Source organism: Plecotus auritus, assembly GCF_963455305.1.
Source record: "Plecotus auritus genome assembly, chromosome: 7".
Lineage (NCBI taxonomy): Eukaryota > Metazoa > Chordata > Mammalia > Chiroptera > Vespertilionidae > Plecotus > Plecotus auritus.
This window is the reverse complement of record NC_137774.1, coordinates 74,654,687-74,671,490: the sequence shown is the minus strand read 5'-3', so window position 1 is coordinate 74,671,490 and position 16,804 is coordinate 74,654,687. Positions and strand designations below refer to the sequence as shown.

The following is a 16,804-nucleotide window of genomic DNA, read 5'->3' as shown; positions in this document are numbered from 1 at the left end:
AGCGCACAAAACAACTCACCTCTTCCTGCCAACATCCACCATCACACCCACCAATAGGAGGAACATGTGGCCACACGCTGAAAGGGAACCTACTGGCCTGGCCGTGGCCAGAGTGGCTCAGGTGGTCAAGCATGATCCCAGACACCAAAAGGTCACCTGTTGGATTCCCGTTCAGGGCACATGCCTAGGTTGTGGGTTCAGTCCCTGGTCTGAGAACATACAGGAGGCAACTGATCACTGTTTCTCTCTCACATCGATGTTTCTCTCTTTCTCCCTCTACCTTCCTCTCTCTCTAAAAAATAAATGAAAACACATTTTTAAAAAATATGAAAGGGAACCTACTGGAATATGATCAATAAAGAGGATCTGTACAGGAGACATGTCAGTCAAGCCACAGGAAAGAGAGTGGGGTGGGGGCAGGGTGGGAGGGAGGCGGGAGTGTTGCTTCTTTGAAGGAACCCTTAGGAAAAAGAACCACTAAGAGGACATTGTATGCAGATGCATACTCAATGTTCCACCCACACACAGCAGAGCATTACTGAGAAACTTGAGGTTCTTTTTCCCTATAAACTAATCTCTCTCCTTGAATGGAAGATTTTGTTTTAAGTCCCCAAAGGAAGCGGGGGGGGGGGGGGGGGGGGGGGAGGGGGGGGCGGGCGGGGGACAAGGTTTAATTTCTTAGGTGTTATAGGGCTTACCCATTGAGAGGCCAGAAAGTCCACAGACCAAATTTGGTTACAGAGATGAATCAGAACTTTAAGACAAAAGCTGGCTGGCCTGGAAGGCATGTTTGTTTATTGACTCTTCTCAAAAACATCAGTGTTTTCCACAACGTTTAAGCCAAAAGTAGATCAAGATAATTCTCTGCATTAATCCTTCCAATAGATTCCCACTGAAATATTATCCAGACTCCTTACCAGGCCTCAAAAGGCCAATATGAGCCAACTTCATCTATGAGTGTTATCATTATTACAGCGTCAGGGCCTTTGCACTTGCTACTTCCTCCCTCTGAAACTCTCTTTAACCATCTTAGAATGGGAGCTACATCGGGGCAGGGTTGTTTGTTTGTAATGATAACTCTGTATTTCAGGTGTTTGAACAGGACTTGACACATAATAGATGCTCAATAAATACAGCATGAATGTCTAGCTTGAAACATTTCAGCTACTTCTTTTCACTTAGATCTCAGCTCAAATTTCTCCTCCTTGGAAAGCCCTGCCAAGTCACTATAAAATTGTCACATAATTTTTGTAACCCTTGTCATCATCTTTATATAAATACATTTCTATCCCTTGTTTATTGTCTGGCTTCCCCCATGACAATAGAAGCTCCAAGATGGCAATGTTCTCATAGGCCTTGTTCCCTGAGCAGAACTCTGACCTGTGGGAAGTTCCGGATAAACATTTATTGCATGAGCCACTCCTTCCCCCAAGACACACTCCCATCTGTAGTAGTCACCCATATTTCTTGTGTAGAAAGCAATGACAAACCAATGGTAACCACGGTGCTTAGAGCAACTGCAGTACAAAACATGGCGATGCTTGTCTCTCTTTATAAGAACCCTAGACCCTACAACTGAGTCCAACCATGTTCTATGCTGAAGTCATCTGAAGGTGCTGGGTGTCCCTCATGCTGAAGTTCCTTCACTGATTAATTCTTTAATCAAAGTTTTAATATTTACACTCATGCCTTGAGGTATATATGAAATAAGGGAGGGGGCATTAAGGAGAGCCTCACAGCTTCTTTAAGAATATCAGAACGGCAAGAAATATTCAAAGTGATGAAAAGCAAGGACCTGCAAAGCTATCGTTTAGAATTGATGGACATAAAAAGAGCTTCCCAGATAAGAAAAAGTTAAAGGAGTTCATCACCACCAAACCAATATTATATGAAATGTTAAAGGGTCTTCTTTAAGAAGAAGATAGAAAATATAAACAATAAAATGGCAATAAATACATATATATCAACAATTGCATCTACAAACAAAACAAACAAGTAGAACAGAAACAGACTCATAGATACAGAAAACTTTTTGTTGGTTGCCAGATGGGAGGGGTGTTGAAAGGTGAAGGGATTAAGAAGTACAAACTGGTTGTTACAGAATACTCATGGGATGTAACCAACAGCCTAGGGAATATAGTCATTAATATTCTAATAACTAGGCACGGTGCTGCATGGGTGCAAGATTTATTGGGGTGATCATTTATTAAGTTATGTGAAATTAACATAATGATGTATATAACTGTAATTGAAAATAAAAATGATTTTTAGAACACATGAAAATATTTTTTTAAATCATCTCCAAGTTTGAAGACTTAGGCACAACAAAATTTTGTTTCGGGCAATACGAGGGAATGTGAATAGGACAAATTACCGGATGATTTTTGAAAAGTCAATCGGTATGAATTTGTGAAGCATGCTTACGGCCTAGCTCCATCCTGGGAGGCCAAGGTGGGACTAGCTGGGCTGTGTCCTTCAGAGTAAGTGCACTTTGGGTTCCAATAAGTCTCCATTCACGATGCTGGGAATCCCTGGGTCCCCAAGGTCTTTTCCATGTCAGATATGATTTCCCTCTTAGAATGTGTTCATGACTCCACACATCAGCTTAAAGCATGCAGATAAAGTGGTCTAATTTTTGGAAAGGTGAAATATCAGACATATTTATGCAGGGCAGACTCAGTTTTCTAGATTAAAAAGAAAGGTATCTAAAAGAAATTTTATAAAATGTAATAATTTGGTATGGTTTGAACTGAAAAGGCTAAACTTGTTTTTTTAAAAAAAGTCATCAGAGACGTGAGGATATCTAAAAGGCCTGTGCTCAGACCTGAGAGGAGCAGGTAAAAAAATAGCATCAATTATCATGAAGAGAAAATAGGGCAGAGCGGGTCAATTCCAGGAGGAGAGATCATCTCAGCCCCGCGTGTTGGCTGGTTTCTGAGTGGAAAACTCTGGGACCACGGGGTGACGTAAAGACAGTGTGTTCTGAGGAAAGTAACATTTACTAAGATGATACTTTCATCCCAGGAGGCCAAGGCGAAGCCGGCCTTCCCGGTAGTTATGAGAAATGCACACTTGTATAAACTTAATATCAGTGTATTCCTGCTTGTTGAGATGGTGTCAAATGCCACCAACCAACATCCCAACCAGGGGGCGGCATGTTGCTGATGCTTCTTAGAACTTGTGGAGAGTGGAAGAGGAGAGGTCAGACCAGCTTTCTCTCGAGACTGAGGGTTCTCTGAGCATTCTTCCCTTTGAAGATTAGCCTCCCTTTTTGGTTTCCGTTTCATCCTTGTTAAAAAGAAAGTGTGTGTGTGTGTGTGTGTGTGTGTGTGTGAAACTGCTTGCCTTTTCTATCCCACCAGGTACCTGTCATAAGACGCAAAAAATATAATCTATTTGATTTTTTTTAAATTAAAGAAAACTAAAATTATGCAGGCACTTACCATGTGCCAGACCCTATTCTAAATGTTTACTAATTTATTTCATTTCCCACCCCCCAAACCCTTCGGGCTCAATACTATCACTAAAACTCTCATTTGACAGGTGAACAAACAGGCACAGAGATGTTAAGTAACTTGCTCAAGATCACACAGCTAGCAGGTGGCAGAGTGAGAAGCCCTGTGCTCTTCCCCATAAAACTACTCTCTGAACCCTTAAGGGGTCCTCAAAAATAAAAATTGTACTAGATGATGTCCATTTCTTCATGCCCCAATTCAACCATGAGCTAATGTATGGGGAACCCAGGGGGTTCCTCTGGGCCCAGTGCTTCCCAGATGAGCTCCAAAAGCAGGAAGGTTTGGAGTCAGCCCCTGCCAGGGCCACCTTTACCCTTCACAGGCCCCAGGTCCTCTGCCACTGAAGAAAAAAAGACCCTGGCCAAAAATAAATCTGCCAATGGCTCCATCCAGGCCCTCTGTGGTCACTTAAAAATTGAAAGGATCCAGGCTCTCTTCATCTTTTTTTTTTTTTTCTTTTATAACAAAAATAAATGGGAAGTGGAAGGTGAATGAACTAGGACAGGAGCAGGGCGGGATCGCTAGCTGGGGTGAGTCCTAAACTTGGGCCAACAAGGCCAGACCTCTTGGTGCAGTGGACTTTTTTAAAATATAAAATAAATAATCATCATTATTATAAAAGAAAACTCTAAGTATGGTACATCATATTTCAGCTCAGACAAAGCTATTTCCAGACAATTATTTCTAAGTTCAACTGTAGAAGAGCTGCTGTTGGGTGCCAATTCCCTGAACTACCCTGCAATTTCCAAGCATGTGAACAGCTCCACCCCAAATTCTCCTTGGCAGGCAAGCAGGTGCACCCCAGTCTTTGCCTGAGCAGGAGCAAGGAAACCCCCATGCCCAGGTCACATGGACTGGAGCTGGTGACTCCTGGTCCCCACCAGTCTGGGTCTTCCCCTCTGCTTCAGCGGGCAGCTTCTGAGCTCTGAGTGACATCTGGTCCCTGGAGTTGGTGTCTCAGCGACACCAGAAGCATCCAAGCCAGGTGCCTGCCCCCCACCCGAGGTGGCGGGGATGTGGGAGCAGTGCGCTCTAACCCTGCCCTTGCCTCCTTCTCCCAGGACTCCTCTCCTCCCAGCATGGAGGTCTGCTGCCCCCGGGATCCCCTCCCCCTGGACCCATTCTAAAGCGCGGAAGGAACCCAGGGCTCAGCAGGAGTTTCCAGGTCCTGAGTTCCCAATCTGGCTCCCTCTCCTGGGGTCTCCAGTGATGCCTCAGGGCACCGGTGCCAATAAACACTGATGCTCTCCCTCCAGCTCAGCGACCTTCCTCTCCCTTTCCCCGCCTCCCACCAAGGGTTCCCCATGCCCGACCACCCAAGTGACCCCTCCCTCAGACCTCGCAAAGGGCTGTTGAGAAGGCAGGGACTAGGGCAGCGTGATGAGTGCCCGCTTCCAACAGGCCAGGGAGAGGAACCAAAGTGCGCAGGCAGCTTCCAACCGCTCCAGGCACCTGGGACTCGCTCCCTGGGGGACGGACAAGGCAGCCTGCGTGTTCCTGAGGTGCTCTGAGGCTCCAGAGGAAGAGCGTGCTTCTGGAAGCGACGCGGGGTGGGGGACACAGAGGGCTCAGGATCTCAGGACCCCCTGAGTACACGCAGGGAGACCACTCCACCACGCTGAAAAAGTTCCCAGTCCAGCGCACCCACCTCCGCTCTGGGGGGAAGCCATCTCTCCAGCAAACACCCAGCCCTGCCCTTTGTGGGGACCCTCTGGTTAGGTCAGGGGGACGCAGGGCGGTAACTCCTCGTGGACTTACCTAGAACTCCAGGCCGGCCGAGCTCAGATCGTCTTCCACTCGACCCCAGCCCCTCGAATTCCCGGCGCTTTCTGCACCCCCAGCCACTCTCACCACGAGCTGGAGGCAGCGAAAGGGGGTTGCTAGCTTCTCCCACGCTGTCCGCAACTTCGCTGGCAGGTCAGCCCCGCCCTGGCGCCCCTGCCTGGGCGGCAGACTGGGCGCAGCTGGGCGCGGCGCGGAGCCGGACAGCCCGGGCCCTGGCGGCCTCGGCCAGGGGGTCAGGAGCGCCTGGGGTCTCAGCCCTGGGCGTGTCGTCCGCCTTCTGCCTTCCGCTGCTCCGCGCTCTGCCTGGGTTGGAGGCTCACGGTCCTCGCGCTCGGGAGGCGGGGCGCACGGCTTTCCCCTCCAGATGCCGGTGTCCTCTTCACACTTTCCTCCTCCTGCCCTGAGGCAGAGGCACTCGCGTGGGTCCGCTACTGCTGCCTCTGCCGTTCCAGGGCTGGCAGGGAGCCCCCACCTCACCGAGGGTGCAGCGGGCGAAGCAGGAGGGATTCCCTTCTTGAGTTGGGGTTCCCCACCCTTCGGGGCCCCTGGGCTGGGTCCGCTGCCGCTGCCGCTGTGAAAACCACTTCAGGGCAGCGCAGCCTGTGCCACGGGCTCCAGCGGAGGAGGCGGCGGTGGCGCGGCTCGCACGGGGACAGGAAAGGAGGTGACCTTCAAACCCCGAGCTCGGGGAGACCGGGAGGAGGGCTGGGGTGATGGAGGGGAGCGGTGTGCGCCCGGCAGGCCCACAAGAGCACTGGCGGGCGGGCGGGAAAGAGTGACGAGAAGATCCTCAAACAAAAATATCGATTAGAAAATAAACAAAGGAGAGCGCAAGAGAGCGAGCGCAAAAATGTGTGCATGTGAGTGCGCGTGTGCGCGCGCGCGTGTGAGTGTGTGTGTGTGTGTGTGTGTGTGTGTGTGTGAATGTGTGTGCGTGAATGTGTGTGCGCGCACGACAGGCGGCGAGCAGCCCAGGCTGCGGAGCCAAAAATAATCCGATTCGCGAGGGACACCCCCTCCCCCTTCGCTTCGCTACCGCTGCCTCCGCCACCATCACGCATGCAGTCCCGCTTCCAGCGAGCGGCAGCTGGTGCGACCCAGAGCTCCTGCTTCTGGCCTAATGGGTGAAGGGGTGAAAGTTGGCAGTGGGGTCAGTGAGCCCAGGCCCTTCACCTCCGGAAGACTTTGTCTCCCAAAGTGGGTGGGCCATTGAGCATGAGTGCCCCACTCTAGTCCCACCCTTCACCACCCCACCACCCCCAGAGAGCAAATACCCCTGAGAGATGGTGAGTTAGTTAGTAAGTGGAGGCAGTTTCTGGCCCATACTACTCTTGGTCTAAGGAAGTTTTCTGGTGAATCTTTAAATCTGGAGTAGTATCTAAGATGCAAAAAGTTATCCAGGCCTAATGCAATGCAGGGAAAGAATGCCTGCAGGCCTGGGCCTCCCTGCCCTGGCCTCTTACTGGCCACCAAATCTGCACACATAGGTTCTGGAATAGTGGTTCCCAACATGGGGCACATGCCCCACAGGGGAGGCAATTTGATTTTTAAGGGGGGCAATTCCAGAATGAGTTATTAACAGTGAATTTTTTAGCATTTCTTATTTTTCTAGGGGCTTATGCATTTCAGTTCTCTCTTATATGTTTTGAAACTTTATTTGCTATTTGTTCATATCATTTCATATTATTATTATGTTTTTAATAATTTCTTAGTGATTTCTTCCTCAGTACTTCAACTGTCCTTTTGTTCTTTCATTTTTCTCTTTCATGGATGCCATGTTCTTTGGAAGCTTGTTTAGACTAAGTTAATGGCCTTTCAGGCTTCCTCTACGTGAATGGGAGTTCACTTTTTAAACAATAGGAATTATATGTCATGGAGGGGGGGCATCAGGATTTTAGAGATGCTTAGGTGGGGCATGGCCAAAGAACAGTTGGGAACCAGTGGTCTAGGGGTTGACCTCTTAGCAGTTGCCGTAGAGCCTGAAGATAAGTACCGACCACTTAGTAAGCACGTTTCACCAGATGTTATTTTAAGCATTTACCTTAAACTTTCCCAACAACTAGTTGAAGTAGGTACTGTGGGTGTATCCATTTCACAAATCACAATGAATGCTTAGAGAGGTTCAAGGGATGTTTCTTCTTCCCTGAGCTCCGCCCTGGACTCACCTCCTAGGCCAGAAACTCTGCGTTGTTTTTGTTTTTGTTTTTGTTTTAAGAAGTTAGCATTCTAGGTGATTTTGTTGCACAGGAAAGTTTGAGGTCCTAGGAGTTAAAGTTTGCTCAAGGTCACACAACTGCAAGGAACCAGGATTCCTGGGCAGGTCTTCCAAATTTGATGTGATTTCCTACTACCTATGCTGCCTTCTGCATGCCATTGGACAGGCCAGATCAGACTAAGCATTGGGTCTGAGGCTGATGTTCATTTTCCTATTCTGTCCTTTTCTTGTGTATTTTTGTTTGTTTGTTTGTTAATTTTTTCCAGCATGTCCCCTCTTCCAAGTAGGACTGAAGATTTCCAAAAGTAGGGAATATATTACATGTATTGCTTTGTATCGTATGTATTGCCTTGTGCCTAACAAATAATAGTATCAGAGGAGTTCCTCTACAATCCTGTCAGGCTACATGTCTTCCAACATTAGAGTAAAACAAAGAAAGGGAACTTGTATCAACAACTGGAAATTTTAAATATATATATATATATATATATATATATATATATATAATTGATTTCAGAGAGGAAGGGAGAGGGAGAGAGAGATAGAAATATCAATGATGAGAGAGAATCATTGATCAACTGCCTCCTGCATGGGAATCAAGCCTGCAACCTGGGCATGTGTCCTGATCCAGAATTGAACCGTGACCTCCTGGTTCATAGGTCCATGCTCAACACCACTGAGCTACGCCGGCTGGGCTGGAATTTTTTTTAATGTGCCATTTTATCATCATTTGAGAAAATAACTTTGAAAAACCCAGAAAGACATCTTTTATCATTTGGCCCCAGTAGATAATTTTGCAATTAGGGTTGGATTTACCATATGCTTCCTTAGGACTCTCTTTGGTAATAATATATTTGTATGTAAACAACTTTTTTCCCCTTTCTCCTGGTCTCTTATCCTTCAGCAATAGCACAATGGAGCCATAAATCTGGGTTACTAACATCGTGATCATTTCCCCCTAGAAATTGTTCACAATGGGAAAAAACACGGAATTTAAATGTAATTGTCTAGCCGCGCAGGGAGATGAGATGGGTTGTAAAAGAGGTATTCTCAATTTAAAAGCAAATTATCAATAATGAGAGAAGAAATAAATGGCAGTTAATGGGAAGTTCTGTTGAAATATAATGTTTTGTGCAAATTCACCAACAGGAATTGTTTCTCTCTGCTCCTTCTTTTTTATTCCTGAAGGGGGAAATGCAATCATTCAAGGCAGGAACACTGGCTGTTGTTTCATTAAAATGGGTAATCTCTAGGTGCTTTTATTATTTTTTAATATATATTTTTCCATTGGAAATGAAATAAAACATATTCAACTATCTCAAAATCAAGATCAGTCTAAGTAGACTCTGACTTATTTATTTTGGAGTAGAAATAAGCTTAGTTATATTAGCAATGAGTGTCAGGCATGACTCACTAATACCTGTGTTGCTACGTGTCTTAAGAACACTTACCATGAGTGAGGGAGACATCCATTACAATTTAAAACAGAATTAGAGTAAAGATCAATATAGCATGCTATCATGCTATTCATTTGGAAAGTATTAGTTTCTTTTTCACAAGAACCTTTCCCATTCTGGGCGATTTTTCTTTCTCCTCTATGTTGAGCCACTTGTAGGTTAGGAGCGGTGCTGAAATAAATAGCTTCTAGGACAACCTAGGGCCCAGAAGCGCCCAGCTCTAGCTGTAAAGAACATGGAGACTTGGGCTCCTCCTACTGGACATGAAAAATACTTTACAATTTGTGACTTAAGCAGATGTCAAAATGGTGTCTTCCATAACACTGTTAGGTAAGAATGACTTTGTAGTCTCATGGATGGCTGAGAGTGCACGAACCCTGCTCAAAGCGCTCAAGATCTATAGAGAGTGTAAATTCCATCATCTCACTTTCAAGCTTAGGGTCATTCTATGGCTCCTCATTGCCCCCCAAGGTGAAGTCTAAAGTATTCCACATGGGTTAAAACCTCCTGGGTTTACTGGTTCTCATTTTGCACTGACCCTATGATCCAGCAGTAATCTGCTCTTGCTTGTCTCCAACCCTTTGCACATGTTGTCCCTCCAATCTAGAATAATTCTACAGACCCTCTTTTCCTGGATAGCTCCTGTTTATATTTTAGATCTCCCTGTGGATATCACTTTCTCCCTGACAACCCCATCCCCCACACAGAGATAAGGCCAGTGTCCCTGTTTTGAAATCCCTGAGCACCTCAATTTAACTTTATCATATCATTTGTCTCCGCCTATAGTAAACGCTGTTCTCCATTGGACTGAAATGCCCTTGATGTCAAGGACTTTTCATTAGTGCATGGTGCCTAGCACATCATAAGCTTAATAACTGTTTGGTGAACCATCCTTCTTCCCTGCGGTGATTGCTATCTCAATGGGCTGACCTCTTTGTGATGGACTGAGTGCTCACCTGTATTCATTTACTCTTTAATTTTTTTCAGCCATCAAACATGTAGCTTACAGGAGGCTAGTCTCTCATGGAAACTATTTATTATATAAACTAGACACAGTCTCTGCATTCAAGAAGCATATAGTCTAATATGATAGGTAGGAACATAAATAAACATCCCAATCGTTTTGAAAGAATGGAACATGTAAACAAAAAAGAGGGAAAGAAAGGAAGTCGGGCAAAGCTTTCTAGAGGAGATCACCTCTAAGCAGAGAAGTAGGAATTACCCAAAGAATTGGGTGAAGGACATTCCTGAAAAAGAACACAGCTTATGAGACTGAAGCAAAACAGAGTATAGTTCCTTCAGGGAACAGCAAATCTGTTCAGCAGAGTCTTGCTGAATTCAAAGAGCTGGAAGATGGTGGGGGAGGCAAGACAATGAACTCCGAAGCCGTAGGCTGGGGAAAGGGCCCTTGAATTGAAACGAAAGGCATGTTTGCTTCACCAGGCAGTTTTTGGTAGAAGGACTCAATCTTGCCAAGACCCACCATCCATAACTCCAGTGCCCATGGCCTGGACATGGCTCTGTCTTTACTGATGTTTCAATGATCATTTTACTAATTACTATTTTATATTTTTAAAGAACTTTCCAGTGTAAATGTCTAGTGAATTCTAGGGATTATTCGGTTACTCCACAGTATTCCAAGAGTTTTAGGGATGACGGATGGCATATTAGACAGAGTAGGAGAAGGAAGGAAAAAGCAAATGAAAAAAACTTGAATTAGTCAAGCATCCTGTTTCTCTTCCCAAGGATACTTTTCAATAGCAGTCACTGAAGAGAGGATGCAATTCTCATATTTATTTATAAATGACTCTGATTTAATAAGATTCTTCCCACAATCCCAATATTATGGAAGACCTGCCTTGCCCTCAAGTTTTCAGGCTTCAGGCTTACCTCAAAGCTTTATCACACTCCGGGTCAACTAATGACCTAATTAAAACAGTGTGAGGATCAATCACATGGGAATGGATTACACCTTACATTCTCTATTCCCCCCTTAGTCACTGGGCACATGGCAGATGCTCGATATATAATTATTGATTGGTTCAGATAACTCACCAGCTATCATGTACTTCAGTGTTTTTATATTAACCAAGGCACTTAATACTAAGAATAAGCCATCCAGTGTCTAGGAATGAGCTCCCTTTTTCTGAAAAGATTAATTTTCTTTTTCAAAAATGTCCTTGAAATACTCAACATGATGGTTTCTCCACTTCGCCTTGGGCTCATCCTTTTTCCTCTCCTGCCTACATCTTCCAAATACTGATGAAGATAGCAATAACATTAGCAAAAATAACATTTTGAACAATCATGATGATAAGAATAGCAGTCGCGATAACAAGCATGTGACATTTACTATATAAACGTTTTAGATGTATTATTTAATCTTCACTGCACAACTTTAAGTACTATTTTATTTCCGTTTTAAAAATGAGGAAAGCAAAGCTTAAAAGAAAGAGGAGATTCAGTGAGTTGGTCTCACACACACAGAGCTGGTGAAAGTTTAGGCCAGGACCCAAAACTGGTCTATTTTGTGTCAGAGCTGGGTTCATGAAGCATAAATCATGATGCATCTTGTCCTTCTGTTTACCAGGACTCATACTCCATGTAGGTGGGCTTAAGTCATGTTAGTGATGTATGATCATGGGTGTAGAAATTCCTAGACTATTGGTCTTGGAGTAAGAAAAACAAAGATGGAAGTTCAGTGATCTGCAGTACCAAAGGGAGCCTATTTATATAAAAAGCATTTTGGAAACAAATATTTTGAGTATGATCAGAATTAAGTGAACAATGATTCCCTACTGCTTGGCCAATGCTGAGTGGAGACTACACTATGTCTTTGGTTTAAGGATGACCTAGTTTATGTGCCATTTAGTATATCTTTAAGAAATAAGCCAGTCGGAGAAAGATAAATATCACATGATCTCACTCATATGATGAACAAGAATAGATTCAGAGACAATGGCAGGGGAGGAGGGGGGGTTAGAGAGCAACCAAAGGACTTGTAAGCATGCATATTAGCATAACCAATGGACACAAACACTGGGGCGGTGGGGGCTTGCCCAGGGTGGGAATGGCTGGGGGGAGGGGAAATCAAGCGGGGGGGAAAAAAGGAGACATATATAAAACTTTAGACAATAAATTAATTAATTAGTTAATTGATTGATTAAAAGAAAAAGAAATGTACTATTGCCCTAGCCGGTTTGGCTCAGTGGATAGAGCATCAGCCTGCTCACTGAAGGGTCCCTGGTTCGCTCCCGGTCAAGGGCACATGCCCAGGTTGTGGGTTCAATCTCCAATAGGGGGCGTGCAGGAGGCAGCCAATCAATGATTCTCTCTCATCATTGATGTTTCTTTCTCTCCCCTCTTCCTTCCTTTCTGAAATCAAAGATGTCTGAAATTATCATACATCTTTAAAAATATATCTTTAAAAAATTAATGGATAGCGCACTAGAGTAGCACAGTCTGTTTTCATTTCATGAATCTACCATTTAGTAGTAATGTGAGCTATGCAACATCTTTTAAACATCACTAATCCTCCACTTCTCTGTATGTAAAATGAGGATGATGATGATGATGATAACATAATTAAAGTAATAATACTATTACTACAGAGGACACTACAGTTGACACCTATTCCAAGCTTGATAATTGTAGGCTCCTTGTAAGGGATCAGCTCAGGAATTGTCACTGGGTCTATACCATTGAATCCAAGAAAAGGTGGTTGATTTGCTTAAGCGAGAGCCATAGGAAAAGATTTTGTTTTTGTATCCTTCCAGATATTTCCTGGTGTGGCTCTGGCCTCTGGACCTGCCACAGATACCTATGAGTAGCCCGAGGCTGACAGGACAGGGAAGGATAAAGAACCAGTAACATCTATGAAGTTATGGAGCTGCTCTATCAACCAGCATTGGAAACTACCATAGTACTGCCTTCCCTGTACCTGGGGTTCATCCCTATTGCATAAGCTTGTTTAAGATGATAGATGGCCTAAAGCAGTGTTTCTCAGAGTTGGCACTATTGATATTTTGAGCTGGGTGATCCTTTGTTGGGGGGCAGAGGGGAATACCTGTGCCATGTACATGATAGCAACCTTGGCCTCTATCACACTTGATAGCAGCACTCCCTGACTGCCCCCATGTGGTGAGAACCAAAAATTTCTCCAGACATTTCCATATGCTCCCTGGAGGGCACAGTGACCCCGGGTGAGAGCCACTGATCTAAAGCATCCTCATCAATATGGTGCCAGTAGCAGTAGAAATAATACTACTGCTAGTAGCAATGCAGTGATAACAATTAGCATTTCCCCAGGCTTTCTATGCACCAGGCATCATGCTCTACACCTCCACTCATATTCTCATTGGTTCTTCATCACAACCCCCCAAACCAGGATTTTTTTGTTGTTGCTTGTTTGTTTTCTTACATATATTTTCATTGATTTCAGAGAGGGAGAGGGAGAGAGAGATAGAAACATGAATGATGAGAGAGAATCTCTCCACGCCGCTTACTGGGGCCTCCTGCCAAGCTCCTATTGGTGATCCAGCCTGCAACCGGGGCATGTGCCCTGACTGGGAATCAAACTGTGACCTCCTGGCTCATAAGTCAATGCTCAATCACTGAGCCACACCAGCCGGGCAAACCAGGTTTTATTATTACCCTCATGTGACAGATGTGGAAACGGGGGTTTAGAGAAATGAAGGAATTCGCTCACAGTCACCAAGGGAGGACGTAGTTGGCTTGGGATTCAAACTCCGCTCAGCAATGACTCCTCTCGCCCAAGGTCGTCATGAGAACTAAATGGCGTAATCCAGGAGCGGGCCCTCAGCATCGTGCCTGGCACACCAACTGCCCGATGGGGCGGAGTGAAGGGTGACTTCTATGTAACGTACAGAGCAGGGTCATCTTTAAGAATCGCAAGGTGGCCTCAGCAATCCTCTGGATGTTTCCTGGGAGGTTCCCGTCCAGGCCAAGACTGCCTTGAACTAATAAGGAGGATGAAATCCCCTTGGTCCTGATGACTCCCCAAGGCAACCTGTGCAAAGCTGACCACTTGCTCCTTTTGCCCAGCTTTTAAAGCAACAGCAAGTCCTGAGTCTGACTAGTCATTAACAAGAGGCCTTTGCCTATTTCACTCACAGCGGAATGTTGACTTGGGAGTAACAAGCCAGTTTCATTCTCCTGCTGGAGGAGGTCATGATTATATGTCTGCTTATGACTTGAGGAAAAATGAAAACAATGTTGAGGGCTTTCTCCGTGCTAAGCCTCAAGAGGACAGCTAACCTCAGAGAAGTAAAAAAGGCAGGTGGTATCATTATTCCCATCTCACAGATAAAGAAACCGAAGCTCAAAGGAAAAGGGCACATTTTCAAAGCTTACAACCTAACAAGCTCAAGATCTCATTTTAAAATTCTTGACAGTCTGACTCCAGGGTGTGGCATGCTTTGTTGCACCTCCAAAACCTCCGTAGGTTTAGGGGGTCTAAAGGCCAATGAAACAAAGCATTATGAACATATCCTCAAGTCCTGCTCAAAAAATATATATTTTTTAAATCCATAAATGCTGATTTCAATGTTTTCACTAAAGTCAACTGTGAAGGTTGAAAGTGAGTCTTCTCAAGAAAAAAAAAGTTATGTCAATGAGGTGTAAATAGTTAATGAATTTATAAATATAAATAGTTTTGCCTTAATGTATTAACACTCCAGGGAGGAAAAAAATGTTTCATGTATTAGCAGCATAGGATATTGATAATCAATTTCTTTCAAATGCACTTACTTTATTTTAAGTCCTCATAATTTTATGACAAATTGATAAGTAAAGATATTTAAGCCATTTAGGATGAAATATGCAACCTTACAAAGAAGAATATCCATTTGCAGTGTTACTGGTGGATTATGGATGCTCTGAGCAGTAAATTATCTAAATCATGGTCAGAGTATGCATTACAATGCTATCCACTTATACTTTCATTATTTCATGTTTTTCTATTTATTCCTAATATTTCTATTAAGAGGCATAATATCTAAAGTTTTAAAAATCACCAGGAATATTGTCAAGACTATGTAGTAGTTGATATGAGGAAATATGGGTAAGTGGCTAAAATTTGGGAATATAAACATCTAAAGGATACAGTTGGGGCACTTGGTCAAAAGTGAACTCTCTTCCATGAAGCATGTGTACATGTCTTCTCTGCTTTTCCCTCCTCCACTGCTTTAGGCGTGGCTCCAAATGCTCTGGGACATTTGTCTAGACGTTCCTTTGGGTTCCCCCAGCAGCAGAACCTGAGATAAGTATTTAAGAGCGAGTACAAATTTGGGAGGTGACCCCAGGAAACAATGGCCAGGGAGTGGGAAGTAAGCTAGGGAAGGGACAGGCACTAACAATAGTGTATTTCAAACAAGTTAGCACTGTGGGTAACTGCAGAGTATGTCCACTAAAGAACTCCAGAAGCCAGGCTAGCACATGCCCCTAAAGCTATCCACTCAGGGCAGGGAGGATTGATTCCCATCAGTCACTGGTTAAGGGTTAGTTGTTTATGGAGGGAGTATTACTCCAAAGCCACTTCCAGCCTTCCTTGGGTATGGCTAGCATGGGAGCTAGTGGTCAGAGAGGGTCCTTAGGCAATGGTGCTGACGTTCAGAAGCCCAGGATGCATCAAGGGAAGGGGAAACACATAGGGAGAGGGGCCTGGGGTGCAGGGCAGTGACAGTATCTTTTGTTTCCTCAATGTCCCCGTGAAAAAGGGAGGGGAAATGTTGGCTTTGCAGGAGCAGTCAGAGATGTGCCCTGTAGGAATGGAAAGTTCCTGTGTCTCTCATCACCTATGAAGCTCCATAGACTTGTTCAAATGCCTGTGGTTGTCTAACTGTTGTGCATGTAAAGATCGTCTCTAATGCTTACCAAAATCCAGATCCGGGGCACCACCCTAGAGATTCGGATTCAGGAAGTCTGAGATGAGACCTAGGAACCTGAATTTTCAAATCCCCTACACGCGCGCACACACACACACACACGCCATGTATTCCTATCACAGATGTTCCAAGTTCCTGGTGTGAAACAACTGTGTATTTAGTCCAACAGAAGAATGACCTGTGGCTTGAGGTGGGGAAAGGGCGGGGATTTAACAGTTTTTATGACCTGAGGGCTTTGTGCATGGTTATTTCCCTTCTCTTTGAAAACATGATTGCTTGCTGTGCTCAAAAAACTCAGAGAAAGGAGATAATTGTTAGCAGGATTCTGAAGCACTGATTATGTACCACGAATACATTATAACCTACAGGTATTTTGCAGGGAACCCATGGGACCACTCAGGAAGTGCTGTTTTGGAGTCTCTGGAGCCATAAGTAGGACTAAGGAACGGTGATGTAATGCATTACTGAGAAGAAACAAATTAGGCTTCAGGAGGCTCAGTTCTTGTTCCACGCAGGCAGCCTAGAGGCAGTCAAACCTCAAAGCCCTCCCTGGCTCACAGGTGTGAAGATATAGTGCAATCAGGTGAAAATGCATTGGCGGTTTTAGGTGGTAGACCAAAGAAAGTAGGTCCTCATTTCTTTTCGACAGGTCATTTTAGAGAGTATGAGGTGGTAGTAATCCTTGAATTACTATTGAAGAATGTTCTGGAACCTGGCATTTGCACAATAAGTTCTTTTATTAATGGCAAAGGTGGGGGTGGAAGTAAAGGATAAACCATATATGCCTTATGATAGCAGGTAGAATTTTCTTGCCTCCCTCTCTATTTTTAGCTTTAAAAGAATTTTGCAGATGTCAGCAACCATTAATAGACTGACAAAAGAAGGGGTAACCCACGTGTGACTGTCAATGAAAAGGCCATCGGTCTC

At 44.6% G+C, this 16,804-nt stretch overlaps 1 protein-coding gene across 14 annotated transcripts in view; it reads right to left on the bottom strand.

Moving 5' to 3' along the window:
• RBFOX1 (RNA binding fox-1 homolog 1) overlaps window positions 1-16,804 on the bottom strand; it is a 2,122,525-nt gene that overhangs the window by 1,469,745 nt on the left and 635,976 nt on the right. For 4 of the 14 annotated variants that reach the window (XM_080678235.1, XM_080678231.1, XM_080678238.1 and 1 more), the window contains exon 1: window positions 5,274-6,215. The exons of 9 other annotated variants lie outside the window; for them this stretch is intronic. The gene's annotated coding sequence lies outside the window, so the exon portion shown is untranslated. Of the gene's footprint in view, window positions 1-5,273; window positions 6,262-16,804 lie in introns of those variants that run through there. One more of the 14 variants, XM_080678230.1, reaches the window with a different exon arrangement.